The sequence below is a fragment of the Maylandia zebra genome, linkage group LG17, assembly GCF_041146795.1.
Source record: "Maylandia zebra isolate NMK-2024a linkage group LG17, Mzebra_GT3a, whole genome shotgun sequence".
NCBI lineage: Eukaryota > Metazoa > Chordata > Actinopteri > Cichliformes > Cichlidae > Maylandia > Maylandia zebra.
In genome coordinates, this window is record NC_135183.1 from 33264628 (window position 1) to 33277931 (window position 13304).

Sequence of the window (13304 nt, forward strand, 5' to 3'; positions counted from 1 at the left end):
ATCCATCGTCATCCGCTTTATCCGGGGCCGGGTCGCAGGGTCAGCAGCCTAAGCAAAGAGGCCCAGACCTCCCTCTCCCCAGCCACCTCCTCGAGCTTATCCGGGGGAACACCAAGGCATTCCCAGGCCAGCCGAGAGATATAATCTCTCGGCTGGCCTGGGTCTGCCCCGGGGCCTCCTCCCGGTGGGACATGCCTGGAACACCTCACCCAGGAGGCGCCCAGGGGGCATCCTTGTCGGATGCCCGAACCACCTCAGCTGGCTCCTTTCGATGTGGAGCAGCAGCTGCTCTACTCTGAGCCCCTCCCGGATGGCCGAACTTCTCACCCTATCTCTAAGGGAGAGGCCAGCCACCCTTCGGAGGAAGCTCATTTCTGCCGCTTGTATCTGCGATCTCGTTCTTTCGGTCACTACCTACAACTCATGGCCATAGGTGAGGGTAGGGACGTAGATCGACTGGTAAATTGAGAGTTTCGCTTTTACACTCAGCTCCCTCTTCACCACGACGGACCGGTGCAGCGTCTGCATTACTGCAGCTGCAGCCCCAATCCGTCTGTCGATCTCCGGCTCCCTTCTCCCATCACTCGCGAACAAGACCCCGAGATACTTGAACTCCTCCACTTGGGGCAGGAACTCATCCCCGACCCGAAGTGGGCACTCCACCCTTTTCCGGCTGAGAACCATGGCCTCAGATTTGGAGGTGCTGATCCTCATTCCCGCTGCTTCACACTCGGCTGCGAACCGTTCCAGTGCGAGCTGGAGGCCCTCACCCGATGAAGCCAACAGAACCACATCATCCGCAAAAATCAGAGATGAGATTCTGAGGCCACCAAAGCGAAAGCCCTCCGCCACTTGGCTGCGCCTAGAAATCCTGTCCATAAAAATTATGAACAGAACCGGAGACAAAGGGCAGCCCTGGCGGAGCCCATCACCCACCGGGAACAAGTCCGACTTATTGCCGGCAATGCGAACCAAGCTCTTGCAACGGTTGTATAGGGATCGAATGGCCCGTAGCAATGGGCCAGACACCCCATATTCCCGCAACACCTCCCACAGGACACCCCGAGGGACACGGTCGAATGCCTTCTCCAAGTCCACAAAACACATGTAGACTGGTTGGGCAAACTCCCATGCACCCTCAAGTATCCTGGAGAGGATAAAGAGCTGGTCCAGTGTTCCGCGACCAGGACGAAAACCGCATTGTTCCTCCTGTATCCGAGGTTCGACTAGCGGACGAACTCTATAATAATAATAATAATAATAATAATAATAATAAAAATTACCCCTTTTCTTAGTTTTTACTATTTTCCATGAGCTTAAATGTAGCATACCAGTCAAAAACTTACATAAAAGATGTCATGTTCTGGACTATATTATACAGTTGTGGACTATGCCTTTTTGTAGCATCGGTTTTAGCATTTTAGCTGTTGCTGTCATGTTTTGTTTTGTTTTTTTAGAACAAGACAAGACAGTGTTTGGACTAGAGGATAGAGTGCTAAGTTATCAGCTAATACTGTCATCGTTCTGCGTCGTTAGACCCAGCGTTTTATGTTTCAGGTTAATTCTTGTTTTTAGGGTTTTGTATTTAATGTTTTCTATACCTACCTGTGTCCTCACCCAGTGCTCTGTTCATGTCTCTGAGTTTGTGTTTGTGAATTTCCTGTTTTACTTTGAAGGTCTGTGTCTCTCGTGTCTAGTTAGGTTCAGCTGTGCGTCCCTCCTATGTGTCTATTCCTGATTACCTTGTGTATTTATAGTGTGTGTCTACCTCTGCTCGTCGTCGGTTCATCTGTGTATCTCCGTGTCTCTCTGCCCAACATCCTCAGTCTGTCTTTTTCCCCGTATACTGTGGTTTCAGGTTTGGTTTCTAGTTTTCTCAATTTTGTGTATTTCTAAGTTACGTTCTCGCCATCCCCGCTTCTGTTTCTCATCATTCACTGTAAATAAAACTCACTCGCATCACTGCCTTGGTCTGAGTCTTGGGTCCTTCTTTAGACCACACGACTGCTGCCGCAGCCATGACAAAAACTGGTGAACTTGGTTTGCAAGGCATATCCAAATGAACCTAACTAACTAACATATCAATTACTTTTGGAATATTACCTTCATTAAAACTGATGCACAGACTTCTTGGGCAGGCTGTTCCCACATAGGAAGTCATATGATTTCTCTGGTAACTGCAATGACACTAAAACCAGAATTGGTATTTCAAAAATCATGTAGGTCTATTAAATTAAAACCCTATCATCATATTTCATCATGTCACAAAGATTAAAACAATAGTCATGTTCTTCTTCATTTTTTTTTCTACAATAATTAAACTATTCAGACATTGTTTAGTAGGAAATTCTAATGAAAGCAGAAGACAAAAAGGACAAAGAGGAAGGACATTCATTTTCTCCAGGTGCAGAAGTGGATCAGTGAAGTACCACACACACTAGTGCAGCTGACTGAGAGCGCACAATAGACTCAACACATTTCTATTTGTTTTACAATTTTCGAGAAGGGCCTGCTTTAAAATAGCTGCACAACCTGATGAATGACCTATATTTGGTTTCAGAGAGGTTTCATGAGGGGTACTTCCCAAAGTCTGACCTGTATATGCTCATCCACTCAGCGTCCTCCTCAGTCAAGTTGGTCACCACAGTTTCTACACAAGCACTAAACTGCCTTGAATCCAATAATTAAAGTAGTTTGTAAATCTGTTGATTCACAGGTTTCACCTCAATATTGTATGTTGTATAGCAATAAAATATGCTCTAGCTGGGTGTGGGTGGTCATCTTCAATTGTTTATACACGCAGAAGCAGATTTTTTCTTGCCAAAACATTAGGAGAATTAATGCTGAACTAAGCTGAAGGTTTAGAGCAAGTTGTTCAATAATCAGAAGGTTGTTTAATCCCTGGCTTCGCTAGACTGCATCTCCTGAATGTCCTTGAGCAATACAGAAACCCCCAAATTCTGTGTAAAGTAGTCGAGCCTAGAGCTGTGAATGTTACGGTTCTGGGTCAGTGTTGACCCAGCATTTTGAGTTTCTTATATTTTGGTTTATTTTTGCATTATGGATTGTTTTCTGATGTTCTGGTGCTTTTGTTTATTATTATTATCATTATAGATCTGTTTCTGTTATTCTTGGTGAGGGATCAGTTCTTAGGTTTTGGGTTCTCATGTGTATTGCAGTTTCTGTTCAGTGTCTAGTCTGTCTCTCAGTGTCGTGTCTGCATCTTTGTTTAGTGGTTTCCTGTCTTATTGTGAAAGTCTTTGTCTTATGTTAGTGTGTGCAGCTTAGCTCCCCCGTCTCGTTAGCCCTGATCTCCCCCAGCTGTGTCTCCCTTCTGTTACCCATTCCCTGATTACCACCCTGTGTATATTAGCCCTGTATTGTCCTCAACCCAGTGTTGCGTTGTACCCTCAGATCCTGCCTGTGTGTTCCTGCTTGGTTTCATGGTTTGGTTTGGTTTGGTGCGGTGCGGTGCGGTGCGGTGCGATGCGATGCGAGGCGAGGCGAGCAATAAAAGCTGTGGTTTTCAGTTACATTTCGTCTCGGAGTCCTTCATTTGGATCCACATTTCCACCTGCCCGCACACAGAGCCCTGACAGTGAAAGAGTCAGATGGTTCTTCAGGATTGCATGTCATCTGAAAAATGACCTAAAAAAGGAATGATAGTTAGGCACAAGGCAGCACTGATACTCCTCAGTGTCTGCTAGTGATTCTATGTGATGGACATTATTTCCTAACAACTTAGCCGTAACTTCTTTAGGTGGTGATGGCTAAAAAAGGCATAAATATCCACGACTTTCATCAGCCAGGGTGAAATAAAATATGAGCAGCAGTGGATCTTTTTTAAAAAGTGTTTGTTTGTTTGTTTGTTTGTTTGTTTGTTTTTCAGGCAAAACCTTTAAAGTTGCAAGATCCACATCATGCCCAGCGAGCATGCTGAAAATAACTTGTGAATTTTAGCCACCAAAACGAATAGATTCTAATGCTATATGTGTAGAATATTTCAATATGATATTGTACGGCAGGGGTCCACCATCCCAGTCCACGAGGGCCGGTGTCCCTGCAGGTTTTAGATCTCACCCTGGGTCAACACACCTGAATCACATGATTAGTTCATTATCAGGCCTCTGGAGAACTTCAAGACATTTTGAGGAGGTCTTTTATCCATTTAAATCAGCTGTGCTGGATCAAGGACACATCTAAAACCTGCAGGACACCGGCCCTCGTGGACTGGGATTGGGGACCCCTGTTGTACGGCATATACTGACGGACGGTGTGAAAACAGCAGAGCGCATTGCCGGGCTGCAAAGCATAGAAAAAGCTGCACATTTATTATACATGTCACTCTCTGTTTGTTTATGCAGTATTCGGTGAGTGTGTCGATCCAAAAATCTTGATGGCATAGCACAGATGTGTGCTGACATAGCTGGGCTCTCTATCTGAATTCTAAAGTTCAGATAGATTGTAAACACCCCTCCAAAGATAAGTAAATCAGAGCTTTCTGCCATCCTGCGCTCTGAGGACTGGGTGCCAGATAAAGAGGGTTAAAGTGTATTTATCCGAAGGTGAAGGACTAGTGCACTGAATACACAAATGAGAGACAGAGCCAAAAAAAACAGTCATGGGGGAAGGATTTGGGGGTCAAGTGAGTCAAGCTGTGGGTGGGGATTTGGATAATGATAGAAATATAGAAATATAGTAATGGTTGTGTGCAGAATTTAAATGAGTTTGTGCGGCGGTGCAATGCACGGATTGACTCTGAATTATTACCACTCTATGCTCACTGAGGCTGATAGGCCAATGGGCACTCTGTAATTGAGAGAGACAGAAACAAAGAAAGAAGGGAGAAAACACTAAAAGGTGCAGAAGTATGGCTTTAAATGATATATTATCATTTTTTTAAAGTTAATGAATTGTAACTTACTACTCCTTTGATGGACAGTGTGTAGTCACATTTAATAGCAGAGAATCATGTAGTGTCTCAATGGGCGAGACTTGTACAAAGGCTGCAAACTAAAAGAGATTATTTTAACAGTAACCGAATGAAGCTAATGAAAATATTTAAGCGTGTCATTATCCATCGCTTTTACTTTGCAGCATTTCTTACAGAACTGCCTCTCTCTTTCAGAGAGATGTTGTGTTTTTCCTGTGCATGTGTACGTGTGGTTTAGATCTCTAGCAGAGCAGATGAGTAAGGCTGTGGGCAGAAGCAGGGCACAGGGCCTCCTGTGTCGTAACACCATCACTAGCGCTGCTGCCCTCAGCTACAAACACACTTTCAGAATTCAGACAGCATCCAATACTGTGTCTACTTGTTTACTGTTATCAGTGTAAAGCCTGGTGTATCTAAAAATGAGACATTGTTTAATAAATATACACTTTTTTTTTTTTTTAAAGGTTAGTAGTGTAAGAGTGTCTGCAGACACTCTTACACTACTAACCAAGTGGTGGTAAAACTGTGAAAAATGCAACAGAGGCCATTCACCTTTAGCATAAAAGCTGCACCTCCTTAAATGTGTTGGTTGCAGATTGTGTTGGTTGTCTAACAATTGTTGTACAATTCCGTTGATAAAATTATCATTCAGTTAAACTTATTATTGCTCTTCTCTTGCTTCTGAGTCAGGAACATGATTCAAAGAGACACCAGCTCACGGACTCGTTCTGTGTGGCCCACAGGCTAATACTCAGGGTGCTTTTAGGCTTTAGACTTGTTTCTGTTAGGAGTAAACAGGCGGCTCTGTCTTTTCTCACCTGGATACTTTGTTGGATGCCAGGCTGCTATCAGATAAAGGAAACTCCATAAAACAGCAATGGCACAGAGTCAGCATGACTCCCCTGGAACTGTGCAATCTATTTCTGCCTTTATCTGCATGCTCAAATCCAAGGTGCTGCTTTTCTGTCTTGGTCTCACACGATCTGTCTGTCTGTGTTGTGTTTTCCTTCCTGTTCTTATAGTATTGATTCTGATTTCAGCACACACTGAGTGTTGCTTCCTGGTGTGGCAGCTAGGTGTTTGTTTATCTGTCAGCAAGCCCCCCTGCGGCCCTACTTATGCAATAGAAAAAGACAAAATATCAATGCTTGTAGCTTGTTGACATTATAGTGAGGTGGCACATTGTAACTAGTCTAAATTCTAAAAAGATACAATTGAATTCCCTCTATAAACTGTTGATAAATCATTTTAGTAAAAACATTTGTCATTTAAATTACACTGAATCTAAATGTTAACATTGTAACATTTTGCACTCACTGTAAAAATGCATCTTTTGCAGAAAGCGATCAGTCCAATCCACCCTTCGCCCTGCCTCATGTATAATAAAGCCTTAACACTCTGCTGGGAATTTGCCAGGGAATTCATAATTTTCCAGCTTTCTCTTCCTCCAAGGAGCTTTTACCACAATTCCACACCAGTAATATATGCAGCCAGCGAAGAGATCAAAGTTGCATAGATCATATTTTGGTGTGTTTCATATATACGAGTGCGCGTTAGCTGCTAACAGGCATGTAACTTCAAAAGCACCTGAGGCTTGAGGGCATGGAATACAGGTCCTGATGTCAGATACCTCCACAGTGTGTGCCGCCTTCACATAATGGGTGCATAGCATGAAGGTGAATCACTGAATGTGATGCCTCAAAGCTGTCAGTTTGTGAGTTCTTACCTTAAATAAATACAATTCTGCATAGTACTGTTAGCACACTGTGAGGGGGGGTTGTTGGTTTGTCAGGGTCAAATCTTTGTCATGGGGGGGAGGGCGTGTCTGCACAATGAAAATGTTACTGTATGTTAGATTATATGAAAACTAGGTTCAATCTACTAGTACCCTGTATTTAATGAATATTGTAGGCAATCCATAAAAGATGGATGACAATCAATTGGAGTGTGGGTTTGCATTTTGAAGCACTTGCATTTTAACTTTATGGCAAATGATATCTTTTTTTGGAGCCAAAACTAATTAGGTGAGAGGGTTTGTGCCAAATTATAAGCTAACACTAGCAAGCTTGGTTAACAGTGACTATTTATTTGCAATCCAATTAATTTCACAAGTAAAATGAGCTCATTTCACTGCACAGTCTTCCTGGATGGGTTGGAAGGGCTGTTAGCACAGTTTAACTGCACAGCAAACCATAGCAGGCTCTGCAAGGCAGCAGCACCTCAACTATGGTTGAAAGGATCAGTTTTGGTGATTCAAATTAGCTAAATTGAATCCTAGCACACAGTTAGTGGCTTGAAAAACTTGAAAGGTCTGAGAAGAGAGAAGGGTTTGCTTCAAAACGTCCCCTAGGAGGGATTCAAGTGGTATCCTAGTCAGATGCTCGAACAACCTCATTTGGCTGCTTTCAGCGTGAAGGAGTAGCAGCTCTACTCTGAGCCCCTTGTAGCTGTAATTGTCAGTGTATGCACATTGTTATACAAATGCATGTATGGCTTTACTTTGATTGCCTAAATCAAACTCTTATTACTGCTGATGGTTTAATACCAAGGTCCCATTATGACTCACTGTACCATTACCTGAAACAGAGTTGCACCGCACTCTTTTTATTGATTTGGTGCTCACGTTACAGCTCTACGTGCCTTGTTTGGTTAATAATAAAGTGAGCTGACCAGTCACTGAGAAATTGTGGCAATCATTTAAGGCGTGCTGTTGAGACATGCAGCAGACTGATTCAAGAGACCGAGCCAAAGGGCTTTTAAAGGTTATGCCATCATTTGTGACAGCCGGAGAAGAAAAAGAATATCCACAGGGACTCAGCTCTGTCTGACAGGCCAGAGATGATGAAGGGAGATAGAGAGACACAAAGAAAGCGAGGTGACTGTGTTGGAGTGAAATAAGGTCTAATAAAGGCATTGATTGCGAGCATAAAAGGACTTGTTTATTGTTTTGTTTTTTATCTCTTGGAATAAAGGTTGGACTGTCAACAGTGTCTGAACAAGTGAGTTTAAGTCCAGAGGGGAAAAATGTTATGCTTTAAATAAATAATAAAAAAATAACACAAACACCCGAGATATAAATCGAAAGCTTGCTCTCCAAACAACACTGTAGTGGAGCTTGTTGGACACAATCTCTTTCCCTCTCCCTCCGAGGGATGGGCAATGGCGAGAACAGAACACGATTGCTCTGTTTGGGTTAAATGTACACTACAGGAAGCGATAAATTATATCCATGGGAACACAGCCGCTGTTTCTTTCCCACTGTACACTTCTCAAACTGCCAGCTTGTCTTTCTGTCACTCACCTAATCTCTAATACATCAATGATCCACCGAGAAACTGCTATCATTCCTGGTTTTACCTTGTCTAGTAGGCGCAGCAGTGAGTACGTGAAGCGTAAAACACTGCAGTGCATGCTCTGGCTGCAGAAGACATCTGACAGTCAAGGTTAAAGGGCCGCAAATCAAACCACGAGGGCACACAGGCGCAGAGTCAGAAGCCCAGGCAAACCTGATATCCAGCTGCCCTGACATTTGGAAGGCTTTTTGATGTGGGATGCGGAGCTGAGCCATGTTTGTTGTTTTTCTGCCTCTGCATTGCTGCAAATCTGTCCATTGGGCTCTTTCTCTTACTGCCTCTCACTGCTCGTCTCTCTTCACTTTGTCATCATTTTCTCTCTCTGCCTTTTTCTTGTTTTACTTACCCTTCTTATCCTTGCTTTTCATATGCCTCGCAATGCTTGAAATGCTCTGTGTTGCAGTTGCATGCATGTGCATATCTCTTAAATGCAGGGCTCTTTGCAGTGAATGGAGCAGCAGTTCACAAGCCCCCCTCCCAAACCACCACCATCACCTCACTGTCAGACTGTTATCAGAGTAAAGCCTGGTGTGTCTCCCACTGTGCCAGAAGGCGCAGACCTTTCCACCACCAGCTTTCATCTGTGCCTTAATGCAACAGCACTGAAAGCAGATATCCACACACCGAGACGCACACATGCACACACATATCATTTGCCAGGGTTCTTTGACTGTGTCACCCTAATTGCGCATCCCTACTCTCTCCTACTTATAACCTTGGTTTCCTGTTTGATGCTCAAAATGTTGTCAAGAAAACGAATGAACAGCAAATCTGAATGAATATTGACATTTAAGTAATCTTCTATTGTATTAACGAGTCCTGAGTCAGGTGATATTTGCTCAGAATGCTGGAAAATATATACAGTATGGTGCAAAAGTGTTGTGGCACGCCTCGTTTCTTTATATTTTATTAAGAAAACAAGACTGATTGTGTTCCACTATGTGTGTTTTTTCTAGGTATGCTTTTGCTACATTGGCATAGTGTTTAGGATCATTGTCATGCTGAAAAAGGAAGCTGTTGCCATTCAGATGTTTTACAGATGGTTTTGCATGGTGGGTCAAAATCTGACGGCTTTTCTGTGTTCATAATTTTTGCCCTACCTCAGTCTTTTTTTTTTCCTTTCCTTAGAAATTACTCTTGACAGTCACCCTTCCAGTGAGACCATTTCTGCTGAGGCAAACAGTAGATGGATCAACTGAAGGGCCAGATGCATGTTTCAGGTCCAGTGTCAGGTCTTTGGTGGATTTTTTTGTTAAAACCATGACTTTCAGATGCTGTTCATCTGCTGAATATGTTATTTTAGGTTCTGATGTTTCTCCTTTTGTCTTCCACTTGTCCAGTTTCCTCAACTTTTTTTAAGGGCACACTGCACTCCATGCTGCCAGTAAGTGTCTGAAGAAGACATTTTTAAGGGTTTTTTAGAATAGAATAGAATAGATTTTTATTGTCACTGTTACAAAAAAAGTGAAACACAGTTTGGCATCTCTCCGTTGGCAGCATGTAGATTTTTATATTCACATTCTTTTAGGATAAGAGAAGAAGATAAAATAGACTTAAGTTTAAGAGGTACCTACACAGTTAGTGAAGTGCCCGTTGCCCGCTCTGCCGCCCTCACCACCCATTGCTGTTTTCTCTTGTCCTCCACAGTACAGCAGTTGAACCAGAGTGTACAGCAGTAGGTTAGAAGGCTCTCGATGGTGGATCGGTAGAAGTTAATTTCTACTTCCTCTCCATCAATGTAGAGGGTGGAGTGCTCAGATTGCTTTTTCTCCTGAATTCAATTACCATCTCCTTGGTCTTGGCTGTGTTCAGATGTAGGTTGTTGTTGTCACACCATCACTTCAGATTACTGTTGTTGTCGATCAGTCCTATGATGGTAATGTTGTCAGCAAATTTTATAATGGTGTTACTGGTGTGAATTGGAGAACAATCATGGGTAAAACGTGAGTATAAGAGTGGACTGAGGACACACCCCTGTGGAACGCCTGTGTTCAGATTGAGGGTGGAGGAGGTGTTCTCTCCCATCCTGACTTTCTGGGGTCTATCACTCAGGAAGTCTAATATCCAGGTGCACAATGAGCTGCTGAGTGCTAAGTGGCTTATGTGTTTTAACCAGTTTGTTGAGTTGAACTGTGTTAAAGATAGAGCTGAAGTCCACAAACAGCATTCTCACATAAGTGTTACTATTGTCCAGATGTGTGAGGGTTGTGTGAAGAGCTGTTATTATGACATCCTCTGCTGGCCTGTTTGCCTTGTATGCAAACAGGTATGGATCAAGGCCTGCAGGAAGGACAGCTTTGATGTGTAACATGATAAGTTTCTCAAAGCATTTGGCTATTATGGGTGTTAAAGCAGTGTTAGCTGTTTTCTGCTATATGTACAGCACTGGCTGAGTTAGGTGCCTCTTGTACGCTTGAATGATTCATGGATTCGTTTCAAGTCACTTAACACACAAAAATAATAGTTTTTTTAAAAAGACTTTCCAGTCCTTTCAAACCAATTGCTGGACTGAATATGAGTGAAAAATTAGCAAACATCCAAGGCAAAACTTTTAAAAGACCTTCAGAAAGCCTGGAGAACTATTGCTAGAGAATACTTTATAATAATGCATGAAAGTCTGAGTCTCTGAAAGCAAAACATGAAGAAATGAGGGGAATAAAGAGGAGATTCTTCATTTCACAGTGTGGATTATACAAAGAAAACTCTTTTATGATGCAGAAATAATGGTGATCATACATTGTTGATTTTGTTTTATAGTTTTAGTGGTTTCCCCCTTATTTAACATAAAATGGTACAGCAAAATGAGAACAAAGCAAAAAATCCACATGTGTGTAACATGTGCAAAATTCTGCATGAATTAAAAGCAAGATAAGAGCATGCTTTATGCTGTGTTAATTTCATTATCTCCATGGACCTGTAAATGATGACTTATGCATACAGCATGTGCCTGATAATGCTTCCCAAAGGCATTAAATCTTTGCTGTATCATGTCCTGCTGTCATTTGTAATTCTGTTGACTTATCTTTCCAGATCAGTCTTCCTGCTTCTGGTTTTGGTGATGAGTCCAAAGCCGCTCTGTAATACTGACTCATGCTCACACACTGCAGCATCAGGATGACCTAAATGTTAAGTCGCTGAGGCAATTTAAACCATGGATTCAAAACAAAACACTACAAGTGTTGTTCTTTACAAATTGTCAGTGTGTGAGGCTCTACCCTGTTATCTGTAGTGCCCTATGAAGCAGCCAGTCTCCACAGTCTGCCACATGAGCTCACGATTCTAATAAGATAATCATATAGCAATGGAAATCACAGATCTTTCTTGCCACCATAATATAATTAACCGATCCCTTGACCTCAGATTCTCTTGCCACCAAATGAAAAATCATGCGCTTTATCTATATATATAGATATATATAGATATAGATGGATAGATCAGCTCGATATTTATCACGCATAATCTTCACTCCTTTTTCTCCCACATGGACATATTCAGCCATGTTCTCACATTGCTTTGACACCCTTTGCGTTCTACATATTCACTGTGATCACATGTGATTTGATAATCTCCAAAATGTACGCAGAGTGATATGCAAATCAATTTTCAACTTCCACTTTATTTATTTATGGACCCCAGCTCGTTCTTCGTGTAGCAATGATTTGGGGTTTGTTTTGTTTTTTAACCAGTGGTGACATGACTGCTTATTTTTAACTCCATTTAAGCACTGGCAGTTCCACTGTATAATTCCCAGCCATAGGGCTGAAAGCACTAAATGTAGGTGTCAGGGGCTACATTTAAACGTGTCAGCAGACTTTTATGTTATTAATCCTTGTAAATAAGCAGCTCTTGGTAATCACACCTCTCGTGACATTTTTATGCCCTGAGGGCCAAGTGCACGAGAAAAGCAGGAATTATCAGCTCACACGTGAGTGAATCTTATACACCGTCTCTTTATGCAGATCATAGGACGTAGGTGTTTTGCGGTTACGCTCAGTACAGCACGGACTGCTCCTCACACCAACACCCACGGACCAACCGGCTGTTAGAACAGCTTAACACCAACCACAAAAGAGCAAACAGCACTTAGCCCAGAAGATGCTCAGTCTGTCGCCAGCCTGTTGTTTTAGATATGACTAAGATTGATGACTAAGCAAAGAAACAAAAGATTAAAAAGTATTTGCCTTACGAAATAAGTACTTTTAACATGTTTTTTTTTTTTTTTTTAAATATCGTGACAAATCTTTAATTTGAACAACTGTGAAAACAAGCGAATGAAAACAGTTTCGGTTTCTCACAGCGTGATTTTCTGTCAGTAGTTTAGCTGTCTGTTTTAGGGTTTTTTTATGCTGTCATTGCTTTAATTGGGTGTTAACTATTCACTTCTGCTTTCTATATTCCTAATAATCCAATTTTAGTAGCTATAATGTCATCTGTGTAGCAGTTCACTTTTCATTGGAAAGTCCGCTGCTCTTTCCTGAATAACAAACACACACAAAAAAGAAAAAAGTTGTGGATGGTAATGCAGAATTTTAATTTTGAAGTTTTATTTTGTAATCCTTAGTTGTCATGTAGCCTAGTTTTACTTCTGCCTTTATTCTCTTCCTTCCAATTTTCTCCAAAATCTCTCTCAATCAGCTACTCCTCTACATATACCTCCTGTAAAGCACTGCCCAGTTGTCAGATTGCATTTGAACTCTATGAAGTCATCCTTTTTTTATGCACTCTGTGATATCCTTTGCATACATTTTATTTATTTTTCGTTTTGCCCTCATCTGCAATGTTTGCCTTGACACCAGTATACATCTGTTTTATTGTCCATCCATGGATTCTCTTCTGCTTATCCTTATCAGGATCGTAGAAGCCTATTCCAGCTGTCATAAGACAAGAGGCAGTGTGATAGCCAGTCTATCTCACAGCTAACAGAGAGAGAGACAATCATCTGCACTCACATCTATTGAAAATTTAGAATCATAAGTTAACCTAACTCCACTAACTACATGTCTCTGGACTGCGGGAGC